Here is a 15,535-nt window from a genome sequence, read left to right on the forward strand (position 1 = left end):
GCGTGGGTGTGAGCACAGTGTGAGCACACTGGTTTCTCAAATGGCCGGTGCTAGAATGCCGTTCTGGAAAGCTTCCCTGAGTCTGCTCTCTCTCCCTTCCCAGCTCTTCCATTGTCTGTCTCCCACTGGGAAGCCGGCTCGGTCAGGGCCCCATCCCCGATTTGACGCCCTACCCCCCAACCCTTGGCGGAGGCGGGAAGCCCAGCGATCAACCGAGGAACCAGTGAAGGAAGGAAGGATGGAATGAATGAATGACCAGCCGGGATCACCAGGCATTGACGGTTCGGGACCAGCTTGTGCACAGGATGTGTTGAAACCCACGCACACTGGGCAGCTCGGCACCGGCCTGGGTGGGGGCTGGGGAGGTCCCAGAGTCAGAGCCACACCCACGGGTCTGCAAACGGGGTGCAGTCACGTGGCCTAACCCTTGCCCAAACAGGGGGCCCCTCCAGCCTCTGGCGGGAGAGCTCGGGAGCAGCTGCCCGCTCGGTTGAGGGTCTCCGTGAACAAGGTGGACGCTGGGAGGTTTGGGGGGCAGGGGGAGGCCGTTGCTTTTACCATTCTCACCCCCAGAGGCCAGCGCTCCCAACGCCCACGACTCCCTTGGTTCTTCGTTCCTGACCGTGAACGAATCCCCCACCAGGGACGGATTCTTGGTCCCCATCTCTGTGCCTGGCACGTAAAAGGTGCTCAATAAATGTTTGATGAATGAACGAAATCATGTAATTAAGAATTTGGGGAGGGGGGAGTTGGGGGAAGAGTCTTTTCAATCCTTAGGACTTGTCCCCGAGCACCCAGAAGGCCACATTTGCATACAAATAATTGATATTCTAATTACAAATCATTTGTATTGATTTATTAAGCAGATCCCCAAAGGATCTCTAGAAGATAATTAGATTCCTTGCTCCTCAGGGGTAAGGAAGGTATATTTACCTCATTGTTCCCCCAAGGCAGCATGAGGCAAAGAGCTACATGATAAATGTTTGATGAGGCAGGGAGCGAGCATGGTCTTATTGTGGGGAGACTTTGCAGGGTCCCCACAGATTATTTCCAGCGTGTTAGGGGTTGAGGGAATAGGAAACGCATCCGTGTGTGTGTGTGTGTGTGTGTGTGTGTGTACAATTTGCATACCTCTCTTTTCCCCTAAGCCCTAGTGATCGCCCGCTGTGTGGCCTTCATTCTTGGAGGGGTGCGTTGGGTGAGTGCTGGGGACCCCACTTGCTGTCTCCAGCCAGGAGTCAAAGCAAAGCAAGACCGTTTCCAGTGGCCCCTCCGGAGAGTGACTAGGGGCTGGGAGTGTTACAGTCCTCCCCCTGATCTCTGCCTGCCTCTCCCCGGCCACCCCGAATGAATGACAATAGCATGTAAAAAAAAGTCTGTAGGTCTAGGTATAGACGGCTATGGTTACCCACATCCACTGTCCTGCTGACCCAGCGGCCGCCCCCATGGCCCTCGGGGAACAGAACCTGTGGGGCAGCCTGGCTGGCAGTGTCACAGGGGAAGGAAGGTGGCCCGTCCTGCCTTGACCCCAGCAGGTGGCGGGGTGGGAGCGCTGGGGGCTGAGGTCAGGAAGAAGAGGGGTGGAGAGAGAGAGAGAGAGAAGGAGAAGGAAAGAGAGTGGGAAGGAGTGAGGGATAGAGCGAGAGGGAGGAGAATGGAGGGGGGAACGGAGAGGGAAGGGGGAGAGAGAAAGGGCTCCACTCCCAGGGATGCTTGGGACTACAGATTCCCCGGTGACCCTTCCGACTTTGCGTTTCTATCCGGAGGACACACAAAACCAGGGGACCCCTGTGTGTCAAGCAATGGAAGCATCCCCCGGAATCCGAATCGAATCCAATCGGATGTTGCTGAAGCCCCAGCATCTCCCATCCCCTCCTGGGTGCGAGAGCCCTGCAGCCTGGTGCCCACCCAGTCCCAGCAGCTTGGTGGGGGGGAGGGGTTAAAGGAAGTGGGGTTTGGCCCTGGGTTGGGTGCTCCAAGGGGTAGGTCTATGGCCGGGTGGGTACATAGGAATGGCGGACTAGAGCCTACAGCCCACCGGCAAAGCCACAGACACGATGATCATCGCTCAGATTAGCCAGGAGAGGGGATGTCTGGCCAGTTCGGGGGTTTTGATCTTGCTTTCGTCTGGCCCGGAATGATTACGGAGCGGTCTTGGTTTTGCCTTGACCCACGGTCAAGGTCACGGGGGCGGGGGGTGGGGGGCGGGCCTGGTGCGGGGGTCCAGGCCACACCTGTCTCCCGTGCGGAAGGTGCAGGGTGACGGTTCCCGCCTCCTAGATCTGGGGACGGTTCAGTGAACGAGCGCAAGAGAGGTTCTCAGTGCCGCGTGGCTGGCATGGGGGCAAGAGCCCGGATGAAGTATTGGCTATTATCATCGGGGTGCATTTCAAAGAGTCCCCCAGGCCTCGGGCGTGACATCTGGGAGGCTGGTGGACAGGGGAGCTGTCATGCTCCTGGGGATTATCGGAATGGCGGGGAAGGCTTGCAGGGCTTTGGATACTTTGTGAGGAAATGAGCTCAGCACGTAGGACAACCCCCCCCCCCCGCCTCCCCCCCAACATCCAGGAAACAAGACATTAACAACTCGTTCTTTGGGTCTCCCGGCTGGCTCAGTGGGTGCAGCCAGCCACTCTTGGACTCTTGCTCTCAGGGCTGTGAGTTTGAGCACCACGTTGGGGGTGAAGGTGACCTAAAGACAAGAACAAAGACTAAACTGGTGCGTTGTCACCAATTTGTAACTCTGTGAAGATATCCCCTCTCCCGCGGTCTTTAAATAAACGTTAATTTTTTATTTTTTTTATTTAAAAAAAAAATTTTTTTTTTCAACCTTTATTTATTTTTGGGACAGAGAGAGACAGAGCATGAACGGGGGAGGGGCAGAGAGAGAGGGAGACACAGAATCGGAAACAGGCTCCAGGCTCTGAGCCATCAGCCCAGAGCCCGACGCGGGGCTCGAACTCACGGACCGCGAGATCGTGACCTGGCTGAAGTCGGACGCTTAACCGACGGCGCCACCCAGGCGCCCCTAAACGTTAATTTTTTAAATGTTTATTTATTTTTGAGAGACACAGAGCGTGAGCGGGGGACGGGCAGAGAGAGAGGGAGACACGGAATCCGAAGCGGGCTCTGAGCTGTCAGCACAGAGCCCCACACGGGGCTCGAACTCATGGACCGTGAGATCGTGACCCGAGCCGAAGCTGGACGCTTAACTGACTGGGCCACCCAGCTGCCCCCTAGATAAATGTTACTAAACAAAAGTAAACACTTCCTAACTTGAGCAACTACAAAAGGGGCCGCGTGGTAGAGACCTTCTGTTATGTCCCCCCTATCACAAAAGAACACGCTCAGCAGATAAATGGCCTCCTGGGGTCCTCATGTGTTTGTGCCGTGATAACACACGGGGTGCGACAGGAGTCATAAAACCCTGTCCTGATTTTTCATTTATTTATTCTTCTGCGCTGAGACGTGGGGGCTTCTAGTGGCCTGAGTTTTTAACGTTCGACAATTTGAATAATAAATGGTGATGTGCCAGCCTCTGAAAGCTGGCATCTGGGAGGGGAGGGGGTGACAAGTGTCCCTTGTCGTTGCCAAGGCACTGTTTACAGATGCTTGTCCCTTCAGCTGCACTTGTCCCTCTCCACCTTCTCTCTGCTGCCTGGGCTTCCTCCGAGCTTCTTCGAGCTGTGTTGTTCTCATGCAGCTGGAGCTCTAAGCAATCTTTTGTTTTTTGCTCACTTTACTTTGCAATTTAAATCATTTGTATTTTCTCCATTTCGTGTTTGTGTGTGTACTCGTGGGTATGTGTGGGCGTATTTCTTTAAATCACAGCATTATGAAAAGGCAATTTTTTTTTTTTTTTTATATTTTCTTAGGCTGTATTATAGAAACAATAAAGAAGTCCCTGATGGATTCATGGTGAAAAAAAACCAAAAACAAAACAAAAAAACAACAAGCAAGCAGGCACTAAATGCGTTGTGGTTTTGCAACAGACAGTTGGAGGCCAGGGCTGGTAATGGAATTTATAGGTTTATTATTGGTGCGATTAATACTATTGATTTACATGGCTTGACTGCTTGCCATCATTAGCTATTCAGTCACCCCATAAAGTTGCATCATTATCGTTTTGCAAATAAAATCACACTCGGACTCACAGAGGAAGCAGCCAAAGTCTCAGCCTAGTGACTGAGTCAGCAAAAAAAAGCGTCTTCTTGCTGGCCTTGGAGCCCTCTTTGAAACAGGAGCCCCGGGCCATTCATCTCAGAGGCGATTTCCCAAGTAAACGCGATTTTATTCTCCTTCTTGAAATGTTCTCTTCAAGATTTCCGGATCACTTAAACCTGCATGTCATTTTAAACTAGCTCATGCCAAAGGGCCTTTCCAGCTTGGTGAGATTCTTCTTCTGGTCAAGGGGGCTGTGTATCTAGGGAGGGGTGGGGGAGGGAGGGCCAGGGGGTAATTGGATATACTCAATAATCATCTCCATATATGGACCATAAGAGGCTTTGAAACTTCAGCACCCACAAGGTTGTTGACGGGCCGTTTATAAAAACTGCCTCTTGGCCACCCATGTTCCCATCTCTTATTACATTCAGAAGATTTGTTTTGAGAGAAGTAATTTAAGAACAGGGTGAGAAAACCCACAGGGATCCTACTTCTTTAACATGAAGCTATCACACTGGAGATAGGAAATAGAAGAATAAATTCAAGCAAAACGTTCTTGGTGGGATATTTCATGATCTGGAGGCCCAGACGGGAGTGACTGACTGAGCCAGACTACAGATCACCTGTTGATACAGAACCCTCGTGTCATTGCCGTAGTATCGGCTCACTTTATTAGTTTTTTTTAATTAAAAAACCCAAAACTATGATGTGTTCTCCTTTATATGCAAAGAAGACATGACTTCACCCCACTGCTGGGGCAGCGGATTGAAATTGGAACGTCGATGATAGTATACCACGGGACCGGCTTCTGTGCCCTAAGATTGTGCGTTACCTCTGCTTTCCATTCACGACCCTGCAATTTTCTTCTTAAAATGGTCTCGAATGGAATGGAGACTTCATAGCTTTCTCATTACGTTTTCCGTCTCTTTTGTTTTAGCAGAGGCCTGGAGGTAACACTCTAGGCCGAGCATTAATGGAGAGGATTCTGGTCCTCGCTTTAACAGCAAGAGCTGTGGTTGTTATCAACCTTAAAAAGGTAATCTCCGCATTCTTACGTTGTTTCCTGGAAGATGCTGAAAGGTTGTGCTGAAGGTAAAAAATGCAAGTGACCAGAGGTCGGGTTAAAAATCATAATTAACGAACTGATTCATTCTGACAAGGTGTTAGAAGTCTTTTTTCCTTTCCTCTTTTTTTTTTTTTTAAATTTTTTTTAATGTTTGTTTTTGAGACAGAGAGAGACAGAGCATGAACAGGGGAGGGGCAGAGAGAGAGGGAGACACAGAATCGGAAACAGGCTCCAGGCTCGGAGGTGTCAGCACAGAGCCCGACACGGGGCTCGAACTCAGGGACCGTGAGATCACGACCTGAGCCGAAGTCGGACGCTTAACCGACCGAGCCACCCAGGCGCCCCTCCTTTCCTCTCTTTTAAAAAAATATTTATTTATTTTGAAAGAGAGAGAGCATGCACTGGGGGTGGGGTAAGAGGCAGAGAGAGAGAGGGACGGAGAGGAAAGAGAGAGAGAATCCCAAGCGGGCTCCATGCTGTCGTGAAGACCCCGATGCGGGACTCTGTCCCGCGAACCATGAAATCACGACCTGAGCTGAAACCAAGAGTCAGACGCTCAACTGAATGAGCCACCCTGGTGCCCCTCCTTTCCTCTCTCTTATAAACTCCAGCAGTGGTCCCTTGGAAAGGGTATAGAAGTGATCCTTTGATTCTCCCGAGGGGTAAATTCGAGAGAGTGGAGATTCTTGACTTCCCAACCAACGCTGACATTTTTAGTAGAAAAATCATGTTTTTGGCTAATATTATTATAAGCCATACAACCGGAAATTTTAAAAGGCTTTGCATTTTATTTTATAATTTACCATCGTAATGGCAATCTAGTTCTTAACTTTTAATGGAAAAAAAAAATCTGCAATAAACATTAAGGTTGCTTGGAAACCCAGGTCCGTGATTTGGTTCTTATACGCTCTAAGGCAAGCAGCCAATTGCTTGTGGAAAAATAAAGCTAATTTGTTTAGTGTATGCGTTTAAAACATCCCTGTTTGTTTCGGGTGGGTGCTAATTTGTTTCTTCCTTTTTGGCATAGAGTCCTTCTCTTTTTTTTGGCATCCATACATGAGACTGGTTTCCCAACAGTACTATTTTGACAGGCTATAGATTAATATTCTTCTTCTTAACATATATTTATTTATATCCCCTCCAAGAGGATTTAGGGCAGCTTGAAAAGATTTACATCAAATATCACAAAGCGTGTAAAGTTCTACATACTTGCAGATGTGGCGCTAAGCTTTTCACTGACCACCTTGAAGGGGAGGGGTGTGGTTTATTTTTTAAGTTTAGTTTTTAAGTTCTTATTTAAATTCCAGTTAGTTAACACGCAGTGTAATGATAGTTTCAGGTGTACAATATAGCGATTCAGAGTTCCATAGATCACCCTGTGCTCATCGTGATAAGTGTATTCCCCGCCCCCATCACCTATTTCCCCCATCTCCCCGCCCAACTCCCCTCTGGTGACCATCAGCTAGTTAAGAGTCTGTTGGGGGACGTGGGTGGCTCCTTAGGTTGAGCATCTGATTCTTGTTTTTTTGTTTGTTTTTTCTATATATACAGCTTTCCCCACATGGGATTCTTTTTTTTTTTTTTTTTTTAACATTTATTCATTTTTTTTTTTTGAGAGACAGAGACAGTACGAATGGGGGAAGGACAGAGAGAGAGGCAGACACAGAATCCGAAGCAGGCTCCAGGCTCCGAGCTGTCAGCACCAAGCCCGACGCGGGGCTCGAACCCATGAATGGTGAGATCACGACCCGAGCAGAAGTTGGATGCTCAACGGACTGAGCCACCCAGGAGCCCCTGTCTCTTGGTTTTGGCTCAGGTCATGATCCCAGGATCGTGGGATCGAGCCCTGTATTGGGTTCCATGCTAAGCGTGGACCCTGCTTGAGATTCTGTTTCTCTCTCCCTCCACCCCTCTCCCCTGCTCGTGCTTGCTCTAAAATAAATAAATAAATAAATAAATAAATAAATAAATAAATAAATAAATAAACGAACTTTTTAAAAAAAGGTCTGTTTCTTGGTTTGTCGGTTTCTCCCTGTGTTCCTTTGTTTCTTAAATTCCGTGTGAGGGAAATCATATATTTGTCTTTCTCTGACCGGCATTTTGCTTGGAATAACATTCTCCAGCTGCATCCATGTGGTTGCAAATGGCAAGATTTCATTCTTTTTGATGGCTGAGTAATGTTCCCTTGCATATATACACCACATCTTCTTTATCCGTTCATCAGTCGAAAGATACTTGGGCTGTTTCCATAATTTGGCTATTGCCACTAATGCTGCAATAAACACGGGGAGGGGGCATGTATCTCTTTGAATTAGTGCTTTTGTTATTTTTTTGGGTAAATACCCAGGAGTGCGATTACTGGATCACAGGGTAGTTCTCTTTGTAACTTTTTGAGGAGCCCCCGCCCCCCGTCCCGCTTTCCGGAGCGGCAGCACCTGATTGCAGTCTCACCTACTGGGCACGAGGGTTCGAAGGGGAGAGGTGTGTTTTAAAAAGGAAGCATAGGACGCAGGTCACTTCCATCTATCTATTCAGCCCGTTTTCATTCGGGATCAGAGATAGCCATAGGGTGCAGGAATTCCTGAAGTTTTGCTTGGTTTTAATAAGAAAAAACCCACACACGCACACCCACTAAAGAAATGTAAAAAGCACGCGAGCGTATATAAGGCACTGAGAGAATAAAAGGTGACTTTGTCATCCAAGCCTCTTTCCTCAGAGTCAGTGCCTGCTAACAGCTTGGAGGACGCATCTGTGCATTTTAAAAGCATGCACATATCGTGAAGGCATGTGCAAGGGTGTGAGTTGTTTTATATAAACAGAGTCGGACTCCACACGCATAGCTGTTTTCACTCAACTGTATACTGGGCAACTTCCCACTAATTCGTCTGTGACAGTTTGTTTACGTTCTTCTCCATACGTAATAAACAAGGTTGCAGCGCTACCCTTGTTGACTTAGGAATTCTTCTATGGAACCTGTCTGGGGTTTTCAAATGTGGATCATTTCCTTTTTGGAGGGGCGTTCTTTTTGCTTTATAGACACTCTTAGTAAACTAAAGATAGTAATCCATTCTTCTGTATATGTAGCCAACATTTCCTCCCATTTTTTGGTTCACTTTTTAAAAAATTTCTTCTTTTTTTAAGAAGATGTCGAAGACATGTGTAAGGACGTTTGTTGTGGAACGCTCAGAACGGCAAACATCTGAAACGATCCAGCACCCGCGAGCGCAGAATGGATCGATCGGCAGTTTACTCACACGACGGAAGAGTAAGCAGCTGTGAGAACAAACGTGAGCAGTACACGCCGTGTTGAATGGAAGCCAGACCGGAACCGCAGGTGTGCACGTGAAGTTCGAAACCAGGCCAAAGTGACCTGTGATGTTAGAAAACAGGATAGCGACTGGAAGGAGGCACACGCGGGGCCTTCTGGGTTATGGATGATGTGCTTTTCGATCTGAGCAGGGGTTACGAGGGTGTCTCCTTTGTGAAAATGTAACGAGGCTTCCCCAGTATTTATGGCATTTTCTGTACATGTTCTACTTCAGAAAAAAACGCAAAAAAACCAACAAGCTAATGACAAATAGTTTTTTAAACTGAATCAGATAAAGATGGCCAGGGAGACGGCTTTTAAAAACAAATTAGGGGGGCCCGGGTGGCTCAGTCGGTCGAGCGTCTGCCTTTGGCTGAGGTCGTGATCTGGTGGTTCGTGAGTTTGAGCCCCGCGTCGGGCTCTCTGCTGTCAGTGTGGAGCCTACTTCGGATCCTCTGTCCCCCTTTCTCCCCGTCCCTCCCCCACGCTCTCTTTCTTAAAAATAAACAATTTAAAAAAAAGTTGTAGGGTCAAATATATTAAAAACAAAAAAACACAACAGATTATACGAAGAGTGCTTACTCTCTGTTAACGCTGCACTGAACAGCCCCGTAGGTATCGTCCCCAAGTATCAGCTTCCCGTTTCACAGATGAAGGGAACGGAACTCAGAGAGGTTGAGAGCTTTCTCCAGGGCCCCACAGCCTAGAAAGGGGCTGGCTGAGACTCAAACCCAGGTCTGTCCGTCTAGAGTCCTCTCTGGTGCCCGCACTGAACCCGTCAGTGCGGTCTGCACAATCGTAGCGGGTGGACAAAGGTACTTCTGTGCGAGGGACGTGGAAAAGAGAACGAGCAGGTGGGGCTGCACTCGTGTAGGTGAAGAAGGGCACCGAGGGACTCCAGGGTTCCAGCCGACGCCGGAACGGAACGGCACCTTGGATGAGACCCCGCGGAGGATGGAGGGTGGTGCGAAGCACTTCCTCACTTAGCAGATGCGAGTGTGGCCCCAGCAGCCCTGCCCTGGCCTCACTTCCACCTTCAGTGAGGAAGGTCACGGAGCAAGGGCACGGAGAGGGCGCCGCAGGGGGCCGGGAGGCCGGAGCAGTGACACAACCGCCTTGCTGCTCACCAGCCGGGGCGGGGGGCGGCGGCTGGCAAAGCCTGGGCACTTTTCCAAAACAGTTTTCAAACCGTTTCAGGGTATGTGGCTAAGAAAGGCACGTGCTCAGTACTGCCACAGAGAGACCAAACCATTTGAAAGGCAAATACACGTATTTGTAAACACAGCATTTTATTAACAAAATGTTTACACCCTTCTTACAATGCAACAAACTTTGGAGTGATTTAGCATGTTACGCGCTATAAAAGTTGATTACAGAATATGCAAGCTAAAACAATACAGTTCAATAAAAGTATGCCAAACCTACCACTGCTCGCAAACTACCTTCTACCAGCATTACGTAGAGAAAGAAAAATCTTACAACAACAAGAAAAAAAATCAAAAGATCTGGTTTTCTTTTGTCAGCGTCTACAAACGATACGGACATCATACGGTTCACATGTAGACTTAGGTCCAGCCCAAGGTATACACTGCAAAAATAAAGTCTTCGACGTCCGTACGAGCTTGGCCATCCCCCCGACAGTATTCCATCACGGGCAATCAAGCGATGTGTCATGCGGTGAAGCCACGGCTATAAATGCAGGCTGTTTATAGTGCTACAAAGCAGTCTAAGTTGTAAGCAACTTAATTGTGTGTGTGTGTGTGTGTGTGTTTTCATAATAGATGCTAGTATAGAAAGGCACAAATATCTTACTCCTTGCATTGGGTCTTGAAAAGGCATGACATCCTTAGGAGAAATGAGAGTTGCTGGTACGACAGCATAGCTTCTATTTGTTTATTTTTTTGTTCGTTTTTAAAAGTCGAGGCTCATCTCCACAGCTGTTTCTCTTCAAGACTTTAGACGTGTGTTTCTACACACTTTCCCAAACACCCTGTCACAAATTACGCAGCGTTCTGACCAACTATCTCATCACCGACTCTAAAACCCATCCTGCCACTCGTGTTGCCACCGTCCACCGGTGCTGCCCATCCCCTCTCTGGAAGCATGGGAGCCCCTCGCCTAGAATTATCCAGCCTTCGCGATTTCTGCCAGTGCTCGCTGGACGTGGCGGGCGCAGCCCACTGCCAGGCAGCCCCACGAAGGGCGCCACATGCACTAAGGAGGCGGCCGGTGCCGTGCGTCCTTAAGGGAGAGCCCACCGCCAAGTGAGAAGAAGAGAAGTAAGGCAAGAAGTCTGTTTCGATCACAGAGAAGGCAAGACATCAATTCTTAAGAAGGTCAGAGGCATGATTGACAATTATGTGAATGACTCATCAAGCGAAATGATGGAAAGACTGAGCTGGAGGAGAGTAAAAAAAGAAAAATCTTTTCCGGGGCAATACAGCTCTGTCTACACAAGACAACAAATGATTTAAACATGGAGCCACCGATCAGTTGCTCTGACTGGCCACCTGCCGATCACTCCACCGCCCGCGCCCAATCGACCAGGCACCCTGACATCGCGTGCGTGGCCCGCACGAACACAAAGTTCCATCGACTGCGTAATACCCTCATACGCGAAGTCAGCAGAGGCACACAAACTTCAGCCTTGTTTCCAAGATGTTTCAGGGGCTAAAACGGACCGTTCAAGCCCAAATTCGACGAGAAACGTGATCAAGCCCAAATGGTACTAGAACGAGGCCCCAGCGCGAAATGCCCGCCCAACAGTGTTCCAGAGTGGGGGTGGGTGTGCCGCCTGCCACGTGGCCAGCCTGGGGAGCCAGTGGGCTCGGACTCGCCCTGGCGAAGGAGGCGGGCTCCGCTGTTCTACAACCCGACACAGGATGCGCGAGTTTCCTGGACAATTTCGGTTCCGCGTGAAGATGATCGGCCTTGTGCACAGTATGCTGTTTGGACAGAGCTCCTTCAAACTGCTGCCTTAAACAATTCGCTTCCAGAAACAAGGACAAGTTCCTGAATGGAGAAGTGGCACGAAGACCAGCATGTTTTGTTTCCGCTGCGTGATCAAGGGGAACACGAAGATCTGCAGTTCAAGACTGCCAGTGAAAGAGGGCTTTTTCAAAAAAATCATTACTACCTTTCCCGTTCATTAGCTGAATTCTGGGCCCTTGGATTCCCGTGCATGGAAAGCCACCCCGAATTTTGGCTGTTTCATTTCCGAAGCATGTTGATGAGGTACGGGGCACCACACACGTTTGAAAATGAACTAGCAATAAACGCTTTTGCTGTTGTTAAATCTGTTCAGGCTCCCTGGTTTTAATTCCAGTGCCCACTGATGACACGTCGTCATCTCACCATCTAAAATATTCAATGCAATAAAAGGAGAAGACGGAAGGGTTAAAATTTTGCTTTTTATTAAACTTCGGAGCCCTTTTGTTTTGAAGCCAAAAATATTCTAGCATCTGTAATTGATTACACTCTAAAAGGAAAGAACACAGATATTAGTTATTTCTGATGGCGCAGACCATCAAATTAAAGTTGATCTATGCCGACTGGAAGTCCTTCTAGATTTGGAAAGTAAATCATTTTCCTATATACTCAGAGAATTCTGAAGGACAGACTGAGAAATATGGGGATTCTGTTTTATTTATTTACTTTCTTCATTACGTCTAATGAAACTTCATCTCACGAGGGCTCTCTTATCATTCTCTTAGATTAAAAAAGTAGAGGCTCCTGAAAAATGTAACACCCTTCTAATATTTTAGAGACTTTCATTTGCACACAAAACAGGACGAATGCCCCCAGAATGCCGTTAATGTTTTTTTTTTTTGCAAATCAGATCATCAAATTGCCTGGATTTCTATTCCTGGAAGTCAAGACAAGTAACTCTGCTGTCCAGGAGAACTGGCAGAGGTCATTTCTTCCACTCCTCAGCTGAATTTCCACCCCACGCCCTTTTTCTAAAACTATGCAGTATAATGCATAGCTCTCGGATAAATCTGTTGCTTGGACTATTTTTTATAATAGCACCACAGGGGTTAAAATAAGTCTCCTAAACATTACCTTGCATCGCTATTGAACTTTTGATGCACCAAGCTAACTGAAGGCAGGTACACAGTAATAGCTTGATCCTTAAAGGTCCCTTCCATTGCTTCCTTTAAAACACACTGGAACCGTTAAGAGGTAGAGGAACTCCTGAAGTCAAAGAGCAAACAGAAGTCATGCTCCTAGTCCCTTTGAAACAAATTTAAACGAGGGAGATTTTCCACAAGCTCACACCATCTAGCTTATTGCTGCCTTTAACTTGCATCATTATAGAGGTGGGAGGAACATTTACAGACTACAGAGTTTAGAGCCGAGAGCCAGGGGCGCCTGGGTGGCTCAATCGGTTGAGCGTCCGACTTGGGCTCAGGTCATTATCTCACGGTTCGTGGGTTCGAGCCCCGCGTCGGGCTCTTTGACGACAGCTCGGAGCCTGGAACCCGCTTTGGATTCTGTGTCTCCCTCTCTTCTGCTCACGCTCTGTCTCTCTCTCTCTCTCTCTCTCTCTCTCAAAAATAAATAAACATTAAAAAAAAAAAAAGAGGAGAGAGCCAGCCTGAGTTTGTGGGCTGTCTCCCCTGCCCCCCGCCCCCCACCAACCTTCTAAAGCAGGTGCCTAGTAGATATCCGAGGGCTTTCAGTAACTTTTCCCCAGAAGGAAAGGCTTCTCTCAGTACTCATACCGGTTCTTGCAAAGACGTGAATGTGTGAGGGCCCATTTGTCATGTATAACATACCGGGCTCCTATATCTTATATGACCAAGGGGCCATGAAGCATGTTCTCAGTGTGCTCTGGAAAAAAAAAGAAAAAAAAGGAAAGAAGAAAAAAAAAAAACAAAAACCCAACCCAACCAGAAACAAACGAGGGGAAAAAAACGCTTACAAGAGTTTATAGATCTTTAGCATCTCACCCGCAGAAGGTAACAGGTGCCTACGACCACGAACGAACGGCTTTCCAAGCTCTGAGGCTAACTTGCCAATTAGTGCCGTGTAACCCGAATCCGACCTGGCCGTTTGAACACGGCGCCATGAAAGTACAGATATTTCGGTCTGACATCTCCAGGAAAGCCACGCAAGCTACCTAAAGGACATTTGCGTTACTCTATCTCCCAGGGTTTAATTTAGAAGGTCTCCTAGACCTGTTTTCCTTCTTGAGAACAGAAACAAAGAAACTACAAGACTTAGAAGTTCTCAGGTTAAATGTGGTCTTCTTTCCCTTTTTAATAGATTTAAAAATAATGAGGATCGATCACCTCGAGAAGGGCACCAGCCCACGCAAAAGGGGGGCCGGGGGGAGGTCAAGCCTCTAATACAAACGGCTCGATCCTCCAGATACGGGAGGCGTCCGCTTCAAACAAGATCACAGATGGGCAACAAGGAGGTGTGTTATTTTAATTTTTTTTTTTTCAACGTTTATTTATTTTTGGGACAGAGAGAGACAGAGCATGAACGGGGGAGGGGCAGAGAGAGAGGGAGACACAGAATCGGAAACAGGCTCCAGGCTCCGAGCCATCAGCCCAGAGCCCGACGCGGGGCTCGAACTCATGGACCGCGAGATCGTGACCTGGCTGAAGTCGGACGCTTAACCGACTGCGCCACCCAGGCGCCCCTTGGAGGTGTGTTATTTTAAAAGAACTAAATCTTTCAGTTGCCGTGGGTAGCACTCGGGCTGCCTGCGGCTGAAAAGCAGGTGATGGAGGTTTCATTTGGAACCGGAAGGGCTTCCAATAGGTACTTCTCCCTAATCACTTCTTACAGAGAGTTTAAAATGAAGGACACTTAATCATCCTCTTACTTTATGTTCTTTTAATCACCAAATGATGGCTAATTAGTTATCAGAGAATCAGAAAAACACTTGTGTGAAAGGAGAGTTCTGGAGACCGATGGTTCCTGGGACTGGACACCTGCAAAAGAGCTCATTTCAATTTCTCTGAGAGGAATCGATATACCCTTGCAGCTAATTAGTGCTTTTTCTCCTTCCAGTCCCCAAAGTTTTTTCAAATGGCCCTTTGTCAGAAGAGAACCAAAAAGAAGATTTTTAGAGATGGGCCGTGTCTCAATTCCTTTGAAATCTAGTTTTTTTCCTCCTAAAACGGAACAACAGAGAACGTACCAAATGTGTATCAGATCATTGCTTGGTCAGGTCGTTAATCCAAAGTGTGTTCAAAACAAAACCCGGCTTCTGCCTCTAACATTCCTCTTTTGTATCACACAAGCAAACAAAACAAATGGAAACATTTCCCCCCTGTTTTCATGGGGTATGGACCACACGGATCTCAGATAAGAATCTGCTGCTGAGCAGGAAGGTGACAACCACAGGAGGAGCAGGGTCTCGTCCCTTCCCGAGACGGTCTGATGGAAACGAGGAAGGAAGGAGGCACTGTCAGCATGGAGCCCGACGCGGGGCTCGAACCCACGAACTGTGAGATCGTGACGCGAGCCGACATCAAGAGTCAGGAGCCTAACCGACTGAGCCACCTGGGCACCCCACATCATCCATTCTCTGGATAAAACGCGTGGCTGCAACCCGACAGAAATGCCCTCGACAACGGGGAGGCGCATGAGAAGTCATGAAGAGAAAGCAGCTGTGGGGGGGCTGAGAAGCTGGCCCTCTTTGGGCCGCATGCAGCCAAGGGCACAACAGGGAGGGGCGCCTCCCAGCGCCTCGCCGGTAAGAGGCACGGGACCGCCTTCCCCTGTGCACCCAGGCACCGTGAAATCACCGACAGGTCTGGAGGAAAAAAATGTGCAGGTCACAGACTTGCAGCATCTTTTGGCGGAACAAGCCGAAAAAGGGCCACGCGTGCATCGCCTCGAAGTTAGGAGTCAAGCAACCTTTGTTTCTATTTTGTTGGCCTTCGCGGAGAGAGAGGCCCGGCAGTGGGGATGTCAGGGACATACCAGGGCAGGGGCCAGATGTCCTGCCCCATCTGGATATATAGGAAATAAAGTTCACC

General features: G+C 48.3%; 1 protein-coding gene and 1 long non-coding RNA gene across 3 annotated transcripts in view; one reads left to right on the forward strand and one right to left on the reverse strand.

Annotated features, from left to right (window-relative positions):
• Positions 1-841: 841 nt before the first annotated feature.
• Positions 842-15,535, reverse strand: part of RAB22A (RAB22A, member RAS oncogene family) — a 66,252-nt gene continuing 51,558 nt past the window's right edge. The window contains exon 8 of one of the 2 annotated variants that reach the window (XM_045444129.1): positions 842-2,692. The gene's annotated coding sequence lies outside the window, so the exon portion shown is untranslated. Of the gene's footprint in view, positions 2,693-9,807; positions 11,895-15,535 lie in introns of those variants that run through there. The other variant, XM_045444128.1, reaches the window with a different exon arrangement.
• LOC123579943 lies at positions 13,856-14,391 on the forward strand. The gene is made up of 2 exons (XR_006703022.1): positions 13,856-13,959; positions 14,195-14,391. It is a non-coding gene; the product is annotated as an uncharacterized LOC123579943 (long non-coding RNA).

Source organism: Leopardus geoffroyi, chromosome A3 (genome assembly GCF_018350155.1).
Source record: "Leopardus geoffroyi isolate Oge1 chromosome A3, O.geoffroyi_Oge1_pat1.0, whole genome shotgun sequence".
In the NCBI taxonomy this organism is placed as follows: Eukaryota; Metazoa; Chordata; class Mammalia; order Carnivora; family Felidae; genus Leopardus; species Leopardus geoffroyi.